Raw genomic sequence first — 25,320 nt, 5'->3', positions numbered from 1 at the left:
TTGACTCAACCTAGGCTCCTAAAATTTAAGAATAACTACATACAACTAAACTTCATGCCCCTAACTCGAATTAACTAAGTGACAAGAGTCATGTCACCTTAGTTAACTCCTCTAGTTTGTCTGATGATGTGGAATTCTAAATTTTCTCAATTTATCAAGGAAAATTCAAATTGAGAATTTCTTGTTGCATTTTTCTTCAAATATTTGTCACAATGCAACATTGGACCATGATTTATTTTCATATTGAGAAAATATTTGTCACAATGTGACATTGAACCATGGTTAACCATGGTTATAAACCTAAGGGATTTATATTAAACCATAGGATTAATATTATAAACCTTATGAATAATATTATACTCTAGGAATATGAACCCTTAGATTAATAAACCAAAGGGATTGATATTATAAACATAAGGGAATAATAAACCCAAGGGATTAATTCTAAAACCCCAAGGTATTATAAACCCAAGGGAATAATATTAAACCCAAGGGATTAATATTATAAACCTAAGGTATATAAACCCTAATATAAGCATGATTGACCATAGTTGATTTTCATATTAAGACAATCTTTGTCACAATGCGATATTGGATCATGGTTGACCATGATTGGTTTTCATATCGAGACAATCTTTGTCATAATGTGACATTGGACTATTTTTTATTTTCATATTGAGAAAATATTTGTCACAATGTGACGTTGGACAATGGTTGACCATGGTTGACCATGATTATAAACCCAAGGGATTTATATTCAACCCTAGGATTAATATTATAAACCTTATGAATAATATTATACCCTAGGAATATGAACCCTTAGATTAATAACCTAAGGAATTGATATTATAAATCTAAGGGATTAATTCTAAAACCCCAAGGTATTATAAACCCAAGGGAATAATACTAAACCAAAGGGATTAATATTATAAAACCAGGTATATAAACCCTAAGATAAATATTATAAACCCTAAAATAAAGATGGTTGGCTATGGTTGACCATGACTGTTTTTCATATCAAGACAATCTTTGTCACAATGCGACATTGGACCATGGTTGATTTTCATATTGAGAAAATATTTGTCACAATGTGACATTGGACCATGGTTCACCATGATTATAAACCTAAGAGATTTAGATTAAACCTAATAATTAATCTTATAAACCCCATGAATAATATTATACCCTAGGAATATGAACCCTTAGATTAATAAATCCAAGGGATTGATATTATAAACCCATGTGATTAATACTAAAAAACCAAGGGATTATAAACCCAAGGGAATAATATTAAACCCAAGAGATTAATATTATAAATATAAGGTATATAAACCCTAAGATAAATATTATAAGCCCTAAAATAAACATGGTTGACCATGGTTTATTTTCATATTGTGACAATGTTTGTCACAATGCGACAATGGACCACTGTTGACCATGGTTGACCATGCTTGAAAATGGTTGACCATGGTTGATTTTCATATTGAGACAATATTTGTCACAATGTGATGTTGGATCACGATTGACCATGGTTGACCATGAATATAAACATAAGGGATTTATATTAAACCCTAGGATTAATAGTATATATCCTATGAATAATATTATACCGTAGGCATATGAAACCTTATATTAATAAACCCAAGAGATTGATGTTATAAAGCCAAAGGATTAATACTAAAACCCCAAGGGATTATAAAACAACAAGAGTAATATCAAACCCAAGGGATTAATATTATAAACCCAAGGGATTAATACTACAACCCCAAGGGATTATAAACCCAAGGGAATAATATTAAACCCAATGGATTAATTTTATAAACCCAAGGTATATGAACCCTAAGATAAATATTATAAACCCTAAAATAAGCATGGTTGACCGTGGTTTATTTTCATATTGAGACAATATTTGTCACAATGCGACGTCAGACCATGGTTAGCCATGATTGATTTTCATATCGAGACAATCTTTGTCATAATGTGGCATCGAACCATGATTTATTTTCATATTAAGACAATCTTTGTCACAATGTGACATTGAACCATGGTTGACCATGGTTGATTTTCATATTGATACAATCTGTGTCACGACGTGACATTGGACCATTATTTACCATGGTTGATGATGGATGGAAATGGTTGACCATGGTTGATTTTCATATTGAGACAATCTTTGTCATAATGTGACATTGGACCATGGTTGACCATGATTATAAACCTAAGGGATTTATATTAAACCCTAAGATTAATATTATAAACCCTATGAATAATGTTATACCCTATGAATATGATTCATTAGATTAACAATCCCAAGGGATTGATAATATAAACCCAAGGGATTAATACTAAAACCCGAGAGGATTATAAACCCAAGGGAATAATATTAACCCCAAGGGATTAATATTATAAACCCAAGGTATATAAATCCTAAGATTAATATTTTAAACCCTAAAATAAACATGGTTGAGCATGGTTGATTTTCATATTGAGACAATATTTGTCACAATGTGACGTTGGTTCATGGTTGGCCATGATTGATTTTCATATCAAGACAATCTTTGTCACAATGCGACGTTCAACCATGGTTGACCATAGTTGATTTTCATATTGAGACAATCTTTGTCGAAATGCGATGTTGGACCATCATTAACCTTGATTGATTTTCATATCGAGAAAATCCTATGATAAAATCTAAGATAAATATTATAACCCAAGGTATATAAACCCTATGATAACTATCATAAAGGCTAAAATAAACATGGTTGACCATGATTGATTTACATATTGAGACAATATTTGTCACAATATGACATTGGACCATGGTTCACCATGATCTATTTCCATATTGAGACAATATTTGTCACAATGTAATGTTAGACCATGGTTGATTTTCATATTGAGACAATCTTTGTCACAATGTGATGTTGGACCATGGTTGACCATGATTGACCATGATTGATTTTCATATTGAGAAAATGTTTGTCACAAACCCAAGGGATATAAACCCTAAGATAAATATTATAAACAATAAAATAAACATTAAACCCTAACATTAATATGATAAATCTCATGATTAATATTATAAACCTAAGGGATTATAAACCCAAGGGAATAATTGAGATATTATTTCTCACAATGTGTCGTTGGACCATGATTAACCATGGTTGAATTTCATATTGAGACAATATTTGTCTTAATGTGACATTAGACCATGGTTGACCGCGATAAAGCATGACTGACGATGGTTGATTTTCATATTAAAACAAGCTTTGTCACAATGTGACGCTAAACCATTATTAACCATAATTATCACAATGCAATGTTGAACCATAGTTAACTATAATTAATTATTAAATATTTAATTAAAAATTAAATTTAAACTTAAACTTATTAATTATCACAATTAATTAAACTTAAGCTTATTAATTAATTAACCATTAAACTTATTGAATAAATTCCATTAAATAAATTTTGTTATTAATAAATTATGCCATTTCTGAAGCCAGGAAAAAATGTGATTATGTGAATTCAGTTTTTGAAAAATGAGTAATTAGTGGGTATTCAAATTAAATTAGAGTGGCTTTTAAATAAATATGTATATATTTATATTTATAAACGATTATATTTTAAAATTGGAAAGAACTTTCAATATTACTATACTTTCAAGTTAAATTGAATGGTCATGTATTAAGCACTCTATTAGAGTATTAAATATTGGTTTATGAATTTTTGAATTATTACAAAAAAAAGATAATTAGTAAAGTTAAGAGATCATATATACACCATAGAGCATAGCGAGCATAGTAAAGAAAAGTGATGGTGGTTATGTTTTAAATCACACCATATTACTATTTATGCTTATTGATATATATAATCTATATTTATTATTTTCAATGTTATTATACCTACTTTTAATAGGTTGAATTGAATTATCATGTATTAAATTAAATGTAGGTTTTAACCCCATATATAAATTACCTGCATACGAATTCTAAAACACAGAAAATAAACAATGCGAGAGCATAACACATAAAACACATATACAAAGAGATTTTCCCTTGGATCCCAAAACCGGGACTACCAGCTTGATTTTTCATTATTTTCCTTTCAATGTTACAATACATATTTATACACGCCGAAGCATCCAATACCTTGGACCGAAAAACATCGCGTCCAAAACCATAGACCGAAAACCATCGCGTCCAAAAACATGTGCGAAAATCATGCACAAAACCATAGGTGGGTCTGCCCAACCTAACATAGGGTCCAAAACCAAAATTTTATGGGGTGCTGCCCCCGACTCCATAAAGTGGGGTTACGGGTTCCCCTCAAACCCCCCGTGACCTCCTCCCCTCTAACCCTCGGTAAACTATGTGGGCTAGTCGTGGAAAGAATATAACACAACCCAACATTCTCCCACTTGTTGTTTTCTTTCCACAGGGGGCCACAAGAGAGCTTAGTCATTTATCCAGCCCTGCAATGCCCATTGTTTCTCTACACCAAGAGAACTTCTCAGAGCTCATAGATTTTGTCAATGCATCTGCAGTATTCTTCAAAGTTTCCACCTTTACTAGCAACACCTTTTTGTATTCTATCATATCCCTCACAATGTGATATTGAACATCAATGTGCTTTGTCTTTGAATGATATGCAGGGTTCTTTGCCAAGAAAATTGCACTTTGGTTGTTATAGTCTATCCTTATAGCTTCCTATACTAACCCCATACTTGAACACAATCTCTGCAACCAAACTGCTTCCTTTCTTGCATGAGTGGCTGCCATGTATTCTGCCTCTGTAGTTGATAGTGCCACTACAGATTGTTTCTTACTCATCCAACTGACTGCACCTCCAAATAGGTTAAACACATACCCACTTGTAGATCTTCTCTGATCCAGATCTCTAACCCAGTCTGCATCAACAAAGCCACAAATATCCAACACTCTGTCCAATCCTGGTCTTCCTTGGTAGCACAAACCATAATCACTAGTGCCACGCAAATACTTGAAAACCCGCTTCACTGCTATCCAATGCTTCTTTCTTGGTTTTGACATAAACCTGCTCAATACTCCCACTGCATATGCAATGTTTGGTCTAGTACAGAACATTTCATACATCAGGATACTGACTGCACTTGCATATGGGACACTGGACATGTCCTCTTCCTCTTCTTGTGTCTTGGGACATTGTTCAACAGATAACTTCACACCTACAGAAATAGGAACCTTCACCGGTTTACTATCCTGCATATTAAACCTCTACAATATTGTCTTGACATACTTCCTCTGGTTTAACTAGAGCTTCCTCTTTTCCCGATCTCTTTTAATTTCCATGCCCAAAATATAGTTTACAGCACCAAGATCTTTCATGTCGAATTTGGAGGACAATTGGGTCTTCAAATCCTGGATAACTTCTTTGTAATTTCCAACCAGCAACATATCATCCACATACAAGACCAGATAAATAAAACAGTCATCAATTAATTTAAAATACACACAATGATCTTCTTTGCTTCTGGTGAATCCAAGTCCTCGTATAAATGTATCAAATTTTTGATACCACATCCTTGGTGACTGTTTTAACCCATACAGAGACTTCTTTAACTTGCATACCAGTTCTTTCTTACTCTTCACCGCAAAGCCTTCAGGTTGCTTCATGTAGATCTCCTCTTCCAGATCCCCATGAAGAAATGTTGTCTTCACATCCATCTGTTCTACCTCAAAATCAAAAGCAGCATCAATAGATGAAAGTAATCTAATAGAAGTTACCTTGGCAATAGGAGAAAAAATATCACCAAAATCAATTCCCAGCACCTGGGAATAACCTTTTGCTACCAACTGAGCTTTGTATTTCTCCACTTTTCCTTCTGCATTTGTCTTCTTTTTGAACACCCATTTTCCACCAATGGGTTTCCTTCCAGCTGGCAACTCCACCAGATCCCAAGCCTCATTTTTGTGCAAAGATGCCATTTCATCAACCATGGCCTCTTTCCAGAGTTTTCCATCCTCTGAATCCACTGCTTCCTTCACAGTTTTGGGATCATCAGTAACAGACAAAGAAAAATTTGAACAGAAAGTAGATGGACTATACCTTTTTGGCTTCCTTCTTTCTCGAATTGATCTTCTCACAGTCGGAGTTTGTAGCTCTTCATCTTCTAATTCCTCCTCTGCTGTAGAGTTTGATTCTTCCTCCTTTAGCTCAAACTCTATCTTCTCAGGTTCCTTTGGTTGGACTTCATGTTTAATAAAATATTTCACCTCTTTGAACACCACATCTCGGCTGTACACAACCTTCCTTGTTACTAGGTTCCAAAGCTTATAACCCTTTAAACCATCCTTATACCCGATGATGCACTTTTCAAATTTACTATCCAACTTGGTTTGTTTATCCTTTGCAACATGTACATATGCATCACATCGAAATACCCTTAGATGTGAAAGAGAGGGTTTCTTACCAGTCCATACCTCTTGTGGGGTCTTATCCTCCAACACTAATGAAGGTGACCTGTTGACCAGGTAACATGCAGTATCCATCGCCTTTGCCCAGAATTCCTGTCCTAACCCGGCACCACTGAGCATGCTTCTTGCCCTTTCCATCAACGTCTTGTTCATCCTTTCTGCAACTCCATTTTGCTGAGGTGTATATGGAGTAGTCTTCTGCCGTGAGATACCACACTTCTTACAAAATTCTTCAAATTCCTTGCTGCAAAACTCTCCACCATTATCTGTCCTCAGCAACTTTATCTTGTTCTTTGTCTGATTTTCCATGAGAGCCTTAAATTCTTTAAACCTGTCAAAGACTTCAGATTTCTTCTTAAGGAAATATATCCATGTATTCCTTGAGAAGTCATCTATAAATGATAGATAGTACACAGAATTACCCAGTGATGGAACCTTCACAGGTCCAAACACATCAATGTGCACAAGCTCTAATATCTGTTTCGCCCTCTTACCACCAGAGGGGAAACTCACCCGATTTTGCTTCCCATATACACAATTTTCACAGAAATCAAAATCTAGAGAGCTATTACTCACACCTTCTACCATACCTTTACCATGAAGTATTTGAAGGCCCTTCTCTCCAATATGTCCAAGCCTTTGATGCCACAACATGGTCTTTTCTCCAGAGACCACTAGATTTTCTGCTCCACTTTCAGGAACCACATAATTGTTGCACCCATCAACAACTGTGCTACCTTGCAGCTTGTACAAACTTCCAATCCCAAATCCCCACATCAATACCAGTGCTCCATGAACCATCTTGCAGGTATCCTTCTCGAACACTGTTTTTACACATGCATCATCCAACTTGCTAACAGAAATCAGATTTCTGGCTAATGCAGGAATATGAAGAACACCCAGAAGTGTTCTAACCCTTTCACCTTGCAGCTTCAACTTTACTTTTCCACGACCAATGATTCTAGCCTTCCCGTCATCCCTCAAGAAGGCATCACCACCATCATATTTCTCATACTCGCAGAACCACTCTCTATGGGGAGTGAAGTGAAAGGATGCACTTGAGTTAATTAACCATGCCTCAGGATCTACATGTGTACTTGAAGAAGCCAAGTACATATCCCCACCTTCATCTGAGGTGGTTTTCACCTCTGCAGAAGGAGCATCATCAGATCCCTTTCCTTTATCAGGAGCTTTAGATTTACAGTCCCTTTTGTAGTGCCCTTCCTTTCCGCATTTCTAGCACACCACCTTTATAGGTTTTCTTGGAGACTTAGATCTCCCTCTAGATTTAGATCTCCCACTTGATGAATTATTTTTTTTTTTGTTCTGGGACTGTCCTCGTACAGACAAGGCATCACCATTCTGGCTCTCCATATTTTTTCGTCTCATCTCCTCCGTTAGCAAGGATGAGACTATTTCATCAAACTGCAAGGTAGTTGCATTGCTACCTATTGCAATAACTATACTATCCCACGAATCTGGTAGAGAACACAACAAACTAATGCACTTATCTTCATCTGAAATTTTAATATCAACAGATTCTAACTAACTTACCACAGTATTAAATGCATTTAGATGCTCTGTCACTGAGTCTCCATCTTTCATCCTCAGGTTATACAGTTTTTTCGGCAGGAATAGTTTATTCACCAGAGACTTAGATTGGTACAAAGTCCCTAACTTGTCCCACAAAGCCTTCGCTGTAGCTTCCCCTGATACATTCAACAATACTAAATCTGAGACACACAATCATATTGTGCTCTTTGCCTTCTGATCCAACTTCTTCAATTCTTCATTGGACACTCCCGTTGGTTTAGTACCTAGATCTACCGCGATCCACTGATCTTTATCCACCAACAAATCCTCCATCTTGAGTTTCCACAACTCAAAACTCTGACCATTAAATTTTGTTGATCTCTATCTTTCCACTACTCGCCATCTTCTTTCACCACCAGAATCGATCTCGAAGATATCCCACTGAATAGGGTTTAGCATAGGCTCGAGCGAAACCCCTCAGCAATAAAGGTGTCCCCTTGAAGCCAAAACTCCTCTGATACCAAATGTAGGTTTTAACCCCGTATAGAAATTACCTACATACGAATTCTAAAACATAGAAAATAAACAATGCGAGAGCATAACACATAAAAAACATACATAGAGATTTTCCCTTGGATCCCAAAATCGGGACTACCAACTTGATTTTTCATTATTTTCCTTTCAATGTTACAATACATATTTATACATGCCGAAGCATCCAATACCATGGACCAAAAAAACATCGCGCCCAAATCCATGGACCGAAAACCATCGTGTCCAAAAACATGTGCGAAAATCATGCACAAAACTATAGGTGGGTTTGCCCAACCTAACATAGGGTCCAAAACCAAAATTTTCCGGGGCGCTGCCCTAGATCCCATAAAGTGGGGTTACGAGTGCCCCTCAAAACCCCTGTGACATCCCCCCCTCTAAGACGCGGTTAACTACGTGGGATAGTCGTGGAAAGAATATAACACAACCCAACAATATGTAGGTTGAATTGAATTATCATGTATTAAATTAATATGGTGAATGGTATTTTTTTTCCAAAGGAAAAATCGTAATCTTTCATTATGTTGAAAAATTACATATAGTAGATGCTCATGGCATATGCATAATTGTTGGCCCATGGTCAGTATTAGATACATATCAGTAGGTAAGTTTTGGTGATCGTCATTTCTAGAAAAAACAGTAAATAATTATACAAAAATCACTTCACAGGGTGTTTCAAAGCTAGTTTAGTCTAATGAGCCATATATATATATATATGTACATAGATATTTTCAAAAAAGATAGCTGATATAAATAGACATGTAGAAAACACAAAAAAAATTAGGGCCTGTCCACCCTATGATATGCTTGATCTATATATGGGTGATGATAATATTGGTACTGTTCAACACCATCCTGCTCCTGGATCATCCACAGGCCTTGGGGTAATATCATGGCCTCCTTGGAAAGACTGTCAGCACTTTCGTTATATTCCCTGTAAATGTGTTGACATGAAATTGAGTTAAAATTTATTTTGAAGGTGGTAACTTTGTCCAATATGTTTCTAAGCATATGAGCATGACAGAGATTTGTGTTGTTGAACCAATTTATAGTGAGCTTAGAGTCCCCGAAAATCTGTATGGTTGTGCATGCGTGTGCTAAGGCAAGATCCAAAGGGTGTTTGAGGGTAATTAGTTTAGCGAAGTTGTTTGTCCTCTCCCCCAAACCGAGTTGGACTTTATATGAATGTTGTTCTGATATATGCAAGATGAAACTACCTCCATAGCTGTGGGATTGGGCAGCGCCATCGAAAAACGACCAAGGGTGGGATTTGTTGATCGGTCTCGGGGAGAGAGTGCACTGTGTGGGGGGATGGACAACCTCCGAGATTTCATGGTATGCTGCCACTGCCTTCACAATGATAAGAGGCCATTGAGCCACAACTCCATTGAAAATGATATTATTTTGGGTAAGACAAATGGTCCAACACAGGAGGATGGGTAAGCATAATTTTTTAGTGCCATGGTGAGCAGCAAACCAGGAGTTCCAAGCTTGTTTGATAGAGGGTCCCTGCCACCTTCCCTGAATGGATAGAAAGTAAAAAATCAGTTGCCATAGAAGATCAACAATAGGATAGGGAAGGAACAAATGCTCATTTGTTTCAGATTCTTGTTTACACATTACACACTAGTGCGGCCCATATATAGATCTGTGGGTGAGGTATTCTCCTGTGGGTGTTTTATTTCTAAGTACACTCCACATAACAGACGATCTTGAGGAGGTGATTTCAACTTCCAAACATGGCGCCACCATTCCTGTACTTCCTCTGGTTTGCAATCTGATAGTAGAGAGAGGTAGCCGATTTTCGGGGTGTCTTTGCCATGTTCTGCAGGGGTGCAAACAAGTTTGTCTGGTCCTTCTTTGATATGAACATGCACTTCGGTCAGAGCATTTAAATATCCTCCCCAAGATTGTTGCCACTGTACAGGGATGCCAATATTATGAGCTGATAACCATGCTTGCTCGAATAAAGAGTTGCGTTCCCTGTCTGCTATCTGTGTCACTGTGTGACCACCTTGATGTCTCCTTAATGTAGATGGTGTATCAGGTCAAGAGGGAGCTGATATCTGTTGCCTCCCCCAATCCATGGATCCATACCAATGCGCACCTGATTGCCATCATTTATTCTCCATGCCAGGGCTGCTATGATAAAAGGCATAATTTTCATAATCTCCTTCCAAACAATAGAAATGCTACTGTGTGGCCAGACTGGCATTCAAACCGACTCCATTAGCTGTTGTGGCTAGACATATTTGTGGTATGTGACAGTGGTCCAAAGGTTCTGTTCAGTGAGGAGGGTCCAGCCCATCTTTGCTGCTAGTGCTTGTGCAAAGACAACCAGATCCTTTAAATCCCAACCTCCCCATCTTTTTGGTAAAGAAATTTTTTTCCAACCAACCCAAGCAAAAACTTTTCCTTCTTTTTTTCTGTTCTAGAGGTATCTGCAGCATATCCTCTGGATACGAGTAAGAATTCCCCGAGGGATCCAGGCCAGCGACATCCAGTACATCGGTGTGGCCTCCAGAACAGATTTGATGAGGACAAGGCGTCTGGCTCTGGATAGGAACCTATGGTTCCAATTTGTCAATCTCTTTTCTATTTTGATCACCAGCCAGATCCAGTCTGCAATCCTATAGCTATGTGGTTTGATCCAAAACCCCAAATATTTTAGGCCATTTTCTAGAGGATGCAGTTGGTATGGGAAAAACTGAAGGGCGACTCTGTCTTCCTGAGGGGAGGTGTGAGACAGAGTGATAGTGGACTTGGCTTGATTTGCTTCCATACTTGTGGCATGTGCGAAAAGTGATAAGATTTCATGGAATGTGGTGGAGTCCCGGATGTTACCATCAAGAAAGATAAGGACATCATCAACAAATAAGAGGTGAGTGAGATAGCAGAGATCACTCATTTTCAGCCCTTTTAGCCTACCATCCCTTTTTGTTGTTGCAATGAGCCTGCTGAGGCCCTCCATCACAATCAGAAACAGAAGGGGAGAGAGAGGGAATCCTTGTTGGAGGCCACGCTCCGCATGAAAGAAATGTGAGGCTGATCCATTTATGAGAACACTGAAGGATGCCGAGGTGATACAACACATGATCCAATCCGTGAATGATGATGGGAAACCTAGGTGGATAAGGATCATTTTTATATAGAGCCAGCTAACCCGGTCGAAGGCCTTTGCAAGATCAATCTTTAGGATAATGCCTTTCAAATTTTTAACTTTGATAGAGTGTAATGCTTCCTGAGCTGTGCCTATGGCCTCGTGGATCTGTCGATCCTGTAAGAAAGAAAATTGCTCAGGAGATATATGGTGTGAGAGAATGGGGTGAAGCCTATTTGCAATGATCTTGGCAATGATTTTATACAAAGAATTGCATAGAGAGATAGGGAGGAAGTCATTGAAAAATGTTGGCGAGTCTGAGTTAGGGATCAAGGAAATAAAAGTGGAGTTTATGGCCTCATACATTTTACCTATGATCCTGCATTCTTCAACCACTTTGAGGAGATATTGTCCTATAAGCTCATAAAAGGCCAGATAGAATTCAATAGACCATCCGTCTAGTCCAGGGCTTTTATCTTTTTTAAACCATTTCAGAGTCCCTTCGAGTTCTGCAAAGGCGACTAGAGCAGTAATCTCTTATGCAGTGTACATATATACAAAACTAGGAAAATGTCTTGCCAAACAAATAATTTCCACAAGATTAGGAGCAGGTGGTGCTTTGTAGAGGTTTTGGAAGTGAGAGTTCCCCAAATGTGAAAGATGATAGAAAGTATTAGCAATACCTCCATCATGTGTGGGAATATTCCAAATGGTGTTGGAGAATTTTCACCCCTCGTCATAATTCTAAAAGAACTTTGTATTCTCGTCTTCGGCTTGTAGCCAAGTTGCTCTGCTCTTGAGGCGCCATGTTTCCTCATTTTCCTTCAGGATTTTGGATCAATGATTTTCAAATTCTATAAGATGGGACTTTGCATCAACAGATATGAAACCCTATTCCGGTCATCCATCAAAGTAGCCAGTGATGACTCGATAGTGGCGAGGGTATTGTCATCCTTCAAGGTTTATTGCTTTGCCCATTGAATAGATAATCGCTTGAGTTGACTCAAGTTATAGCAGAAACCTTCAGCCAGTGTGCGTCCCTTAGTGGGAGGGTTTTCCAGCCAAAAATCGGTGATTAATTTGGAATAGGACATATCCTCTAGCTAGGTCGAATTGAATTTGTATGGCGCCTTGGGATTTTTTGGAGGACCAATGATTTCAAAGAAGATGGGGGAGTGATCTGAGATACCTCCAGAGCCAACCCATTGTCTATAGAGAGATAATTTCTGTAACAGTGGGATCTTGATCAAGAATCTGTCCAATCTCCTAGCTAAAGCCGCCTCCCCCACTCTCCTATTTCTCCATGTGGGCATCGGTTTATTCATGGGGATATCAGTCATATGGGCGAGTTCCAACAAAGCTTCCATGGATTCAGAGAGCGGGTCCACCTATGTAGAAGAGCCCGAGGACTTGCCATATCCTAAGGAGAAATTTAGATCTCCTCCAATGATGAGATTGTCTAGCGAGGTGATAGAGAGGTTTAAGAGACGATTCCAGAAGGCCTCTCGCCCTTGGCAGGGCCCATATACATTGATGACCTGGAGGTCCATACCAAGATCAGCAAAGAAAAATTCTATCCCAATGAAACCCACACCTCCCCAGGTAGACTTCAGGTTAATGGAATGAGGGTTATAACCCAGAGCCAAACCCCCAGATCTCCCGGATGCATCGAGGGAGAGGAAGGTCCAACCAGGTTTCAGAGATCCCAGGATCCAGGTAATGTGATCCACCTCGCCAAGGGTTTCTTGTAGGAATATGATGTCAACAGGATCAGAATCGAAAAGTCTACGGAGGGCTAGCTTTTTGGGCGAGCTAGCCATGCCCCTATAGTTGAACGAGAGCCACTTCATGGAGGTAACTGGTCGTGGGTGTTCAAAGCTCTAAGAACCTAGTCCAGGGATGATTATTTGCCAGCGACCACCTTGGTCCCTGCCTGAAGGATGGATTTCGAGAGGAAGGATTTGCGGTTGCGGGGGGGTTTGAAGGGTAGCAAAGGGGTGGAGAGGCCCAATCTAGAGTGGGAGGGGGAGGATTCATATGAGAGAGAGCGGGAATGAAGATTGTATGAGTGGGGGGGGGTTAGATGGTGTAGAGGGTGGAGGGGGAGGAGCAGAGGGGGTTTCCAGAGGGAAGGATGGGGAGGTTGTAGAGAAAACAGGTTGGTGGGAGGTCAGGGGGCAAGGGATGGGAGGTAGGATGCCAGACTGATCCAAAACTGATGCATTGTGCAGATGGAGTGTAGTACTTGCAATAGTAGACGAAAAAATAGGGTGGGAAAAGAGTGGAATACTCGAGAAGCGTGCAGCCTCTGCTGCTGCCCTTGATCGAGTCATTGACAGAGATGGTGGAAAAGGGTAGTTGACAGGACCCTGTTGAGCCTGCTGAGCTGTGGAATCCTTCCCGGTCGAAGGAACTGCTGCTGATGGAGTCTTCTCAGGGGAAGCTGCAGTAGTCTTTCCCATCCCCCCATCTGTGCCCACTGGCGGATCGAGAGACTTTCGAATTAGGGGGCATTCTTTGAATAGATGCCCTACTTTGTGGCACCAGCAGCACCTGAACAAAACGCCCTCGTAGTCTAGGATTTGGATCCTTGTGAAGTTTCACCACTGCAAGGTTATTTTCTCCTCCAAACCTTCCCGAGTATCCAGGTGCACTAGGATGTGAGCAAGAGTGCGGTTATGTAACTATATGAAGTACTTGTCACAGTCCAGGTAGGTTCCCAGGGTATTCCCGATACGCACAAAAATCTCTTCAGACCAATATTGAAGGGGTAAGCTAGGAAATCTTACCCAAAGGGATCTTTCCCCAATGTGCTCTCTTTTTGGGTCGAAGAGTGGACTCCATCATTTTAGCAGGACTGGGGCCATTTCTATGTGCCAATACTTGGCAAGTGCCATGTTTGTGTACTCTTCCAGGGTGAAATGGAGTGCGAACCATCCTCAGGGTAGGATCCACACGTTAGGTAACTATTTAAAGACTTTTCCCCATATCTCTTTTACCCAAAGTCCAAGTCGCTTCGCAGAATATGTTCTCTCGCAAACCTTACCCACCAGTACTTTGCCTGTCGTGTCTGCTACTTCCCCCATGGTGAGTCTTTCCCTAAATTTGATAGTGAAGTCTTTCCCAGAGGCCTTTACGCACTTGATTTTCCTTTTCCCAGTTCTAGGCGCGGTTGGATGGTCTTGCAAAGGATCAAAAGGACTCAGATTCTCCTGCTGAGTTTGCTGCGCTGCAGCCCTTACTTTGATGACCGGGGTTTCAAAGCACCTGGATGGAGGAGCCGAAGAGGTCATCACCGTGGAGCCGATAGGAGAGCCGCAACCCTAGGACTGTGGTTTTGGCTCCACAGGAATGTTGAGACCCCGTGGGAGGGGAAGGGTTTGTTGGGAAGAGGTGGTCCACTAGAGGCGCAGGGTCGAAAGATGGGGACGAGGGCGAGTAGGCAGCCAGTAGGTTTAGGGTCCCGAGAGAGAGCGGGGGGAATCGAGGCCTGGGGAATCGATGGATAGGGTTGGTATGTGGAGTGTGGATGCAGACATCTTGAGGAGGGAGACAACTAGAGATGGGTTCGGTAGAGATGAAGCAAAAAAAGAGTGTTAAGAAATTAGGTCCGACGTAGGGTTAGGGCACCAGAAAATAGCTTGATCAGGGTAAGGGTCCGATGAGTAGTCGACCGTTTTGAGGTCCATTTCTTCCATCCTGTAGCTAGGAACATAGACCATAACCATCGGATCGTGAAGGAAGGAGCGCAGGCAGAGGGCAGCTGGTAGCAGAGGGAGCCAACAATGGTCAGCGGGAGGTTACGAATGTCTTTGATTAACCATAATCATGGCTAGGGTGCAACGCCCAGAGCTCTGCCATCTTCCCCCCCTCAGCACACCAATGCCTTATGGTGAATGGTATTAAATTAATATTAGTTATCATTATAAATATTTGGATTTTATATCACTTTAAGATTAGTATTAAATATTAAATTTTAAGTAAGATGATGTTATAGTAATATTTTACTAATTGTTAAACAACACATAAATAATGGACAAGATATGAATGATAAAAAATTAAATGTATTTATTATTAACAATGATATACATTTATACATTTTCATGATCGTTGGTTTCGTATTCCAAGTTCTCTTGGATTCCAATGATTATTCAACTTCCACATCATAACCCTTATTATATTAGGTATCCAACATTCCCCCCTTAATCCAAAGGGGCATATACGAGTTCGAGAAGAGAGTTATAATACAAATATACAATCATGCATAAAAACAATAGACTGAATGTGCTCTCTGAAATAATGGTATAAGGTGGAATAAATCAAGGTCTCAACCGATTATGGTTTAAGGATGAATACCAACACTGGAACACTTAGTGCAGTTCCCGAAACTCTTCCAAATCTAGCAAGAAGCTGAAGTCTTCTGCTAGAGGAAGTGCTCCCATTTTTTGGGAAAAGGGATACCTTTAGGTATGAACTTGGAATGCTTAGTGCAATTCCTAGAACAATTCAAATCTAGAAGAAGTTGTTAGTCTTCTGCTAGAGGAAGTGTCCCTAATGCTTTGATGAGGGAGACCATCAACTTAGAAAATCAAAGTCTCAACCTATGGAAAAAGGAATAACCTCAACCTGAAAATGGAGGTGTCAACCTGAGGTGGTTTAAGGAATGCCATTGTTGGGAAATTATATGTGTTATAATTCCAACATTAAATTATCAATCCAAGACTCGTAAGCTTCGAGGCAAAAGCGCACGATCAGAGCATATAACCTAAATTAGAGTGTGAAATCAATTTATTGTTTTACTGTTATAAAAAAAATCTTAAAAGAACACACCATACACTTGATAAAAAATAACACCTATGATAGAAATTCTAACTTGAAAGATCTATTAAAAGAAACTCATTGCAACTTAATCTATGAAAAACCTTCAATTCAAGACTCCTAATCTAAATGAAATAAATCATTCAGAAGAAATTTCGCTCTTCATAATTAGGAAACTCATCGAAATTCAAAAGTAAATGAAAGCTAAATCAATATGCATTAAACTGATATCTCTACTTGCACAATTGAATTCACACTCGGACTTGCTCTTACAAAGAAATGATTATGCTATGAAAAACAAGAAGACTTCTAATTGAATGAATTCTAGAATTTTTAATTTCAAATCTACAAGACAGAGTTTTAAGTACAAAATGATGCTAGATTTCACACAACAAATTTCTTGATGAAATTCACACTTTAAATGTAAATCCTATGATCTAGATAAGATAAAGGACTTGTTTCCAGTCGTGGTGGGCCCTTTCCACTCCTGGATCAAGCCTAAACTAACTCAATAAAAATGAAATTCAAAACACAGTTATAATACTTACAAAGAATTTAGAGATGAAGCAAAATGCAATTAAGATTCAATTATTATTACAAAAGAGCTTCAATCCATCCTTTATTCCTTCCCCGCTTCTCTTCCTTTCACAAAATTCCAAATCTTACAATACAAATTATGGTTGAGCCATTTATAATATTTACAATGTGAATTAGTCATTTTTCTCAATTATGGAAAATTGAACAAATTTAAGAAAATGACCTCAAAGATATTGTCATATCTTCCTAACTATCGCGAATTTTGGAAAAATGTTTGGTGAGAGCCTAAATTGTGATATTTTAAACAAAAACCTCTCTTTTATTTTTCTCATTAAAATCCATATCCTCGTAAATCATTCCTAAAGTTGGCTGTCTAACTCTTTTGCAAGATTCAAGAACTCTGGAAAACAATCATTTTTTACAAAACTGTCTCCAAGATCCACTTATAAATTTTAGAAAAATTAGAATTTGGAGAAATGGTTTTGTATATAAATAATTGGTTATATGGTTAACAAACCCATTTTCTCAGAGTTTCCAGATTCACCTCCAATTGCACGGAAATCAAGGTCAAACTTTGCAGTTTGGAAACTGTGCACATTTTGAGCATATTTATTAATTAGCTCCTAGGGACCCACATGTGCGACCTGGTTTTAATCTAACACATGGAAATGTATCAAAACATTATTTTGGACAATAACCTCCCTCGGTTTTCTCCAGAAGCATGCCAAAATGTCGAAACCCCAAATTGGATATTCTCGTACTCTACTTGTACCAACTAGCTCAATTGACTTGTGAAGAATTTCAGCAATGGAACCTTGTGACAAAAGAAATTAACAAAACCATCATTAGTAAATCATGGAAAAATCATCTTTAATCATAGAGAATATAAGAAAACTAGTGATAATCAACCATGAGACGTAGGACGTGAATTGGCGGCAAGTGATGGAATTATGGTGTGAAATGAGTGTAATAGTACATGAATATAGGTTATGAATGGTGGTATTGGATGATGAAAACATGGGCATATTTGAGGCCCAACAACCATTGACAAAAGGAATGCTCAGGGGCGTTTGTGTCTCTTACTACAACTCTGAATCTGCGTATGGATGTCTCTGACTGTAGGCTCAAGCAACAAGCTTAGGTTGTGGCTCAGACTCACTTGACTTATCTTTGAAGCTTGTAGATGACCATCAATTCCCCCTTGTCAGATATAAGGTGAGAAGATGGAGAATAATAAATTGCAGGACTTTTAATACTCTAGAAGAAATTCTGACATTTGACTGAAATATCTTCTTAGATGCTGAAGCTTGTTGCTAAGAAGTGATCCATCCAAGGTGAATATTTTTTCTTGCAGGAGGTTTTTTTTTGAAGAATTTGTTTGAATGATGAATGTGTTGACTCCAATGCTTACAAGAATGAAGATAAAAATAATCTTTCACATGGCCAACTCGATTACAAAGTTGACATTTGACAATTTGTGGCTATGAATGTGAAGGAGCATGATTTGAAATAGGTGAATATGAATTGTCTTGAAGGAACCCAACTCTGAAACTTGATGGGTTTGAAGTAGTATGGGAGTTAAGAGGACGGATCCTTGTTTATCCAAGGTCAGCTTTTTGCTTGTTGTAAACAAGCTCTTCCCAAGGTTTGATGATGGTCTTGGGAAATGCAAGCTGTACTTCTACATTTTAATACAAAAGTGCTCTTGCAGTGAGCACTGAATGTGAATTAATATCAACTATAATTATTTGATTAGGTTCTGGTAGCATATGGGAGTCAACTTTAGGCTCAAAAAGAGGGTTGTTTTGAAAAAAACTAAGTCCAAAATGATGACTACATTGTAGTTGCGACTCAAGATGCAAAAAATCAATGTTTTCTTATGCATTTTGTATACAGATCTTAATATCTGATAAAGTTTCCTTGCTAATTTTAATAATCCCATCAGCAGTGGGATAAATGAGAGTATTGAGCAACTCTAATGCATAAGTCTTGACATTTTCAAGCTCAACAAATAATAAAATGATGACAGAAAAAATAACGACTTGTAGCACATTAAAAATAAGAGAAGGCTCCAGGTGCTAGAAAGTTAATTTTTCTTTTAGTTGTATAACAGAAGGACAACAAAATTATAAGGGTAGCTCGAACATAGTCAGAAAATACATATAAGTGATTCTTCTACCAATTTGTAGCTTTGATAATCAACAACCATGAATACATGCTCGCTTTCCCCCTACCTTACCAATTTCTCCACCTTATTCTGCACTTGGAATAATTTCAAATTGACATTGATCAAACCCAGGGTGCTCAAGAAAACTAGCCATGCAATCACGAAATTTAGCACTAGTTTGTGTATGAAATGTCAAGCAAAAGTGCAAGTGTGCCACATTTTATGATTGAATCCATCCAAATCGTGAAGACATTAGTATTATTAATGAGAGTAATTATGTGTAAAGTTTTTTTTTCAAACATCCCAGTTCAAAAATTGACCAATGCACATAAAAAAGTCTTTAAAGACCTAACATCAACAATAGTTCAATATGGATATAATAACCAATGCATGAATGACCAACATACTAGCGCATAAAATAAACGCACTGCCTTCTATTCTTCATTGCATCACCATTTTGGTAGTTCCATATATCATACAAGACTTGACTTCAATCAACACCATGAAGGCTCCAAATGCATATAAAGAGAATATATATATACACACATGAAGGTTGGACAATGAAACCAATTCAATGCAAATATTTAATTAACCTCAACTTTATAGCCTGACCGCCATATATGAAATTTCACATCCAATAGAATGATCAATGCACCAGGAGTTCAACACTCCAACTAACACCCAAGGATTTCAAAAGTACCAATGTATACCATTTACGCACCATTTACACACTCCATACAACACAAAACTAGGATACACGCAGTAATGAACCAATGAATTTTATGGAGAATGACATGGACAAAATTCAATATAGTTTAATGCACATATATTACATGATTTTTCCACTAATGTACACATAAGGAGTATTTATACCTCAAATACCGCACATGAAGGTTGAAAAACATACCATAAGTTTTGAACATTGCCTCCATTCAATGCAGCGTATACAAAGTTCAAACACACCATTCAATTCAGAGATTTGCTCAAATCAACACCTCACGGGCTCTACAGGGGTCAAGGACACACAAGTTCAATGCAAAGAGCATAGAACGCTATGTCCAAATGCGAAGAAAATAGGGACAGGGGAGTTATTATGATAGAGATGGAAAAGAATGCAACTAGAATTTAGCTGATAGGACATTCATGAAATGTAGGACAAAAATGACATGCATAGAGAGGCCTCAAAAAGCAAGGGCTCAAATTCGAGCAGGGTAGTTGTATGCCCGCTCTGATAGCATGTTAAAAACACACAAATAATGGACATTAAATGTATTTACTATTAACAATGATATACATTTATACATTTTCATGACCATTAGTTTCGTATTCCAAGGTCTATTGGACTCCGATGATTGTTCAACTTCCACACCACAATCCTTAGTGGATTAGGTGTCCAACACTAGTAAATTATAAAAATATGTACCACTTTAACCAAAAGATATACCAATAAATTACGAGAATGTATACCAATACATTATAAGATTTATTATAAACCCCATGATTATAAATCCTACAACTAATATTGTAAACTCAAATAATAATATTTATAATAAACCCTAGGACTATAAAGCCTATGACTAATATTGTAAACCCTAATATTATAAACCCAATATTAAAAATCATAATATTATAAACCCTAGAAATAATATAAAATTCTAAGATTGTAAACCCTAAGATTAATATTATAAACCTTAAGATTATTATGTTAAAACCTAAGGTCATAAACCCTAATATTAATATCACAAACCCTAGTGTTTGGCCAATAAATTATAAAACTATCTACCACTTCAACCAAAAGGTCAAAAACCACATCGTTGAACATGTTTCATAATTATTTAGATTTGAATAGATAACATTAATAATAAATTATAAAACTATGTTAGGTCCTTATAATACTAGTGATTCCCCCATTACTATTGTCGTTGTATCCCTTATTGTCATTGTTGTGCCCCTATTGTCCCCATATTGTCATTTTTGTGCCTTTATATTATTATTGTTAGGTCGACTTGGTTATATTGTGACCCCTTAGACTCCTATATATAGAAAGGAGGTTTGTCATTTGAATCATCCAAGAATTTTTCATTTGTGTAATGTAAAGGAGGTTTCCCCCTCGAAGAGGCTGAACTCTAAGGCGTTGATCTATCTTTTCTATCATTTTGTGAGTTGGTTTCATAACATTTGGTATCAGATTCTAGGGTTTCACTGCTCCAAACAGGTCATCATGGAAGTTTCACTATAACTTCTTTTCTGCGATGTTTCAAAAGCTAAAACAAAAACCCATTTGAGACTAAATCTCACTGAACCTCGGGTCTGAATTTTAGATTTTGTCTCGCTATATTTTCAGAGATATGATATGAGGAAGTTAGGGTTTTTGAAAGCTCCAGAATTTCATCTAAAACAGGTCATCATGGAATTTTCGCTATGACTCTTTCCCTACGAAGTTTCAGAAGCTAAAAAAAAAACCATTTGAGAAGAGATCAGTCTGAACCTCGGCTCAAGATTTTAGATCTAGTCTCACTATATTTTTGAAGATATAATATAAGGAAGTTAAAGTTTTTGCAGACCCCCGAATTACATTCCAAAAAAGTCACCTTGGGAAAATCGTCATAACTTTCGCTCTAAGCATAAGATTGGATTTTCGTAAGAAGTTACAGAAAGAGGACAGGCATTAGTTTTTTTGGGTATTATTTTTAGAACCTAATGTTGAAATAGTGATCCGCGACATGCCGTACAAGTTCGCTCTACTGAACCAGTCTTTACTCAGGTCATTGTGGGAGATTTGGCATAACTCTTCATTGGATAATCCAATCTTGATCAGACTTACGGGGTTAGAAATATTGCTCTGAGGATTACTGTAAGAAGAAATTTCAGACCTAGGAGATCCAATATTACAGAGATACATCAGCTTCAATATCGAGCTCCTACAAAGTGAAAAAAGGTGTGTAGTTGTTTTTAAATTTTTGCATAAGATTGGTTTGAAAAATTAGTTTGAAGGAATTCAAAGGGCATAGTGAAGCATTATTATCGGTAATTGATGCCCCAAAGAAAGAAAATGGAAACACCTAGTAATCAACCTGAAAGCTATAGCATGACTCATGAAGAAGAGGAAGAAATGCAACATGATATATCAAAATTACGAGACCAAGTGCAACAAATTTCATTTGCACAAAAAGTAACATAAAATAAGGTGGATGGTTTAAAAAAAGACGTAGAAGCTAAGATGGATGGTTTAAAGAAAGGCGTGGAAGCTAAGATGGATGGTTTAAAAAGGCGTATAAGCTAAGATGAATGATGTGGAAGCTAAGATGGACGGCATGGAAGTTAAGATGGATGGTGTGGAAGCTAAGATGGATGATTTAAAGAAAGGCATGGAAGATTTGAAGACATATTTGACAAAGTTTCTACAATAAATGCTTACTAATGGCAAAAGATTAGTAAAAGAAACTCGTGATGAGAACAAAATAAATGTTAATCATTATTTCATAGACTCTAACATTGGATTGAAGAACCACCATGTTCCAAAGATCAATATGAGGAAGTTTGATGGCAAGGATCTCGAAACATGGATACTACAGATAGAGCAATTTTTCAATCTCCATAATGTGCAAAACACACAAAAGGTATGCATTGCAACTTTATATTTGGAACCAAATCAGTTTGTATGGTATCAATGACTTTTCTCTCGTAAAAAAATTGTCACTTGGGCTATTTTTACGGATGAAATGATAGTACATTATGAGGATAAAAAAACAACACTTTTTTTAGTCAATTGATAAATCTCAAACAAAAGGGTTCAATGATGGAGCACATTGAAGACTTCCAAAAATTGAATATAAGGGTAAAAGATATTCCAGAGGAGCATAGGATTGATGTGTTCATAGGGACTTTAAAAGATAAAATCCAACATGAGGTTCATCTTTGGGAACCAGATTCATTGGAGAAGGCATTTAGGTTGGCAAGAAAAATGGAAAGCAAAATTATGGAAGTAAGGAAGCCTACCACTCACAATCATAAAGAAGGAAGTGTTGCTACCCCTAGCCATTCACAACCTACAAGGTTGACGCCACAACAATTGGAAGAAAAAAGAGCAAAAGGGCTTTGTTAAAGTTGTAATAGGAAATACACTAAAGGGCATAAGTGTGCCGAGAAGAAATTATTTTACATAGATTGTGAAGAGGATATAGAAAAGGAACAAGAAAGGTCAAAAGAAGAGGATATACACCAGGAACAAACCCTAGAAAAAGAAGAAATGACTGAGAACATATCTTGTAATGCATTGGATGGAATTACCACTCCTCAAACTATCAAGATAGAAGGGCATATCAAGAAGAAATAGGTAATAGTGTTGATTGATTCGGGAAGTACCCATAATTTTATTCATTGTAAGATAGCAAAGGAATTGAATTTCTTCCTATATCCAGCACCAGAGTGTCAAGTGATGGTTGTAAGTGGAGGAACCATAAATTTCTCAGGAAAGTGCCATAATATCAAGCTATCCATGGGAGAATATGTATTGAATAGACCAATGCTTTCCATTCCAATGGGTGGTGCTGATGTTATACTAGGAGTCCAATGGCTACAATCCTTGGGTACAATAGCTTTTAATTTTCAAGAACGTTTCATGAAATTCTCTTCAAAAGGAAAGGAATTTGAATTAAGGGGTATCACAATGAAATTGGGAAAGATAATCAGCTCTAACAGAATGCCAAAGCTTCTAAAGAAAGAACATTTCACAATTATGTTCACTAGATGTTCCCACATCGAAATCATCCATTTCTCCAGATCTCCAAAAAGTATTGGACAATCATTCCAAGGTATTTGAGACTCCCAAAGGCCTCCCACTTATTCGTGATCACTATCATGCTATAAATTTGATTCCAGGAAGTGTTACTCCAAACATCAGGTCTTACAGATATCCCTATGTCCAAAAGAGTGAAATTGAACGTATGGTTGTAGAAATGCTGGAGGATTGTATAATTTAACCTAGTCAAAGTTATTTCTCTGCTCCAGCAGTATTGGTGCACAAGAAGGATGGATCATGGTGCATGTGTCTAGATTATAGGGAGCTGAACAAGCTCACTTTTAAAGATAAATTTCCCATTCCTGTCATTGATGAATTATTGGATGAATTGCATGGATCAATTTACTTCACCAAGTTGGATCTTTGTTCAGGATATCATCAAATAAAAATGAAGATTGAAGACATTCCAAAAACAACATTTAGAACTCATGAGGGTCATTATGAATTTTTGGTCATGCCTTTTGGCCTTACTAATGCAACTTCTACATTTCAAGGTTTGATGAATTCCATTTTCAAACCCTTCCTTATAAAATTTGTGTTAGTATTTTTTGATGATATACTAATCTAAAAAAAGTCTTAGAAGGATCATGTCCAACATGTTGACATGGTTCTCAAACTATTGGAGGAGAAACAATTATATGCAAAAATATCCAAATGTTTCTTTGGAGTACAAGAGGTGGAATATCTGGGTCATATTGTATCCCATGAAGGTGTTAAGGTAGACCCTAGCAAAATTAAAACCATTAAGGAATGGAAAATCCCCACATCCATAAAGCATATACGAGGATTTCTTGGGTTGACAGGGTATTATCACAAGTTTGTTAAGAATTATGGTAGAATAGCAGCACCTCTAACAACATTATTGAAGAAAGATGCATTTTCATGGACTCCAGAAGCAACGAAGGCCTTTGAACATCTTAAAGAGGCAATGTGCCAAGCACCAGTCATAGCTACACCGGACTTCAAAAAAACCTTTATTGTGGAATGTGGTGCCTCAAGAAATGGAATTGGTGATGTTTTAATGCAAGAAGAAAGACCCATTGCTTTCAAAAGTTGTCCAATCAAAGGAAAGTATTTACACAAAGCTATTTATGAGAAGGAAATTTTGGCAATACTACATGCACTTAAGAAATGTCGACCCTACCTAATGGGAAGACACTTCATGGTAAAAACAAATCATGATAGTCTTAAATAATTTTTAGAACAAAGACTAACTTGAGAAGAGCAGCAAAAATGGGTCACAAAAATGTTGGGTTATGACTTTGAAATCACCTAAAAAAAGGGAAGAAAAATGTTGTGGCAGATGCACTCTCAAAAAAGGATGAGGATGTGGAAGAATTTCTTTGCGCCATTTCTA

This window comes from Pinus tabuliformis, chromosome 8 (assembly GCF_031772625.1).
Source record: "Pinus tabuliformis cultivar Carrire ecotype Pingquan chromosome 8, CPIR1, whole genome shotgun sequence".
Lineage (NCBI taxonomy): Eukaryota > Viridiplantae > Streptophyta > Pinopsida > Pinales > Pinaceae > Pinus > Pinus tabuliformis.
The sequence above is the reverse complement of the archived record's forward strand: the minus strand, read 5'-3'. Positions refer to the sequence as shown.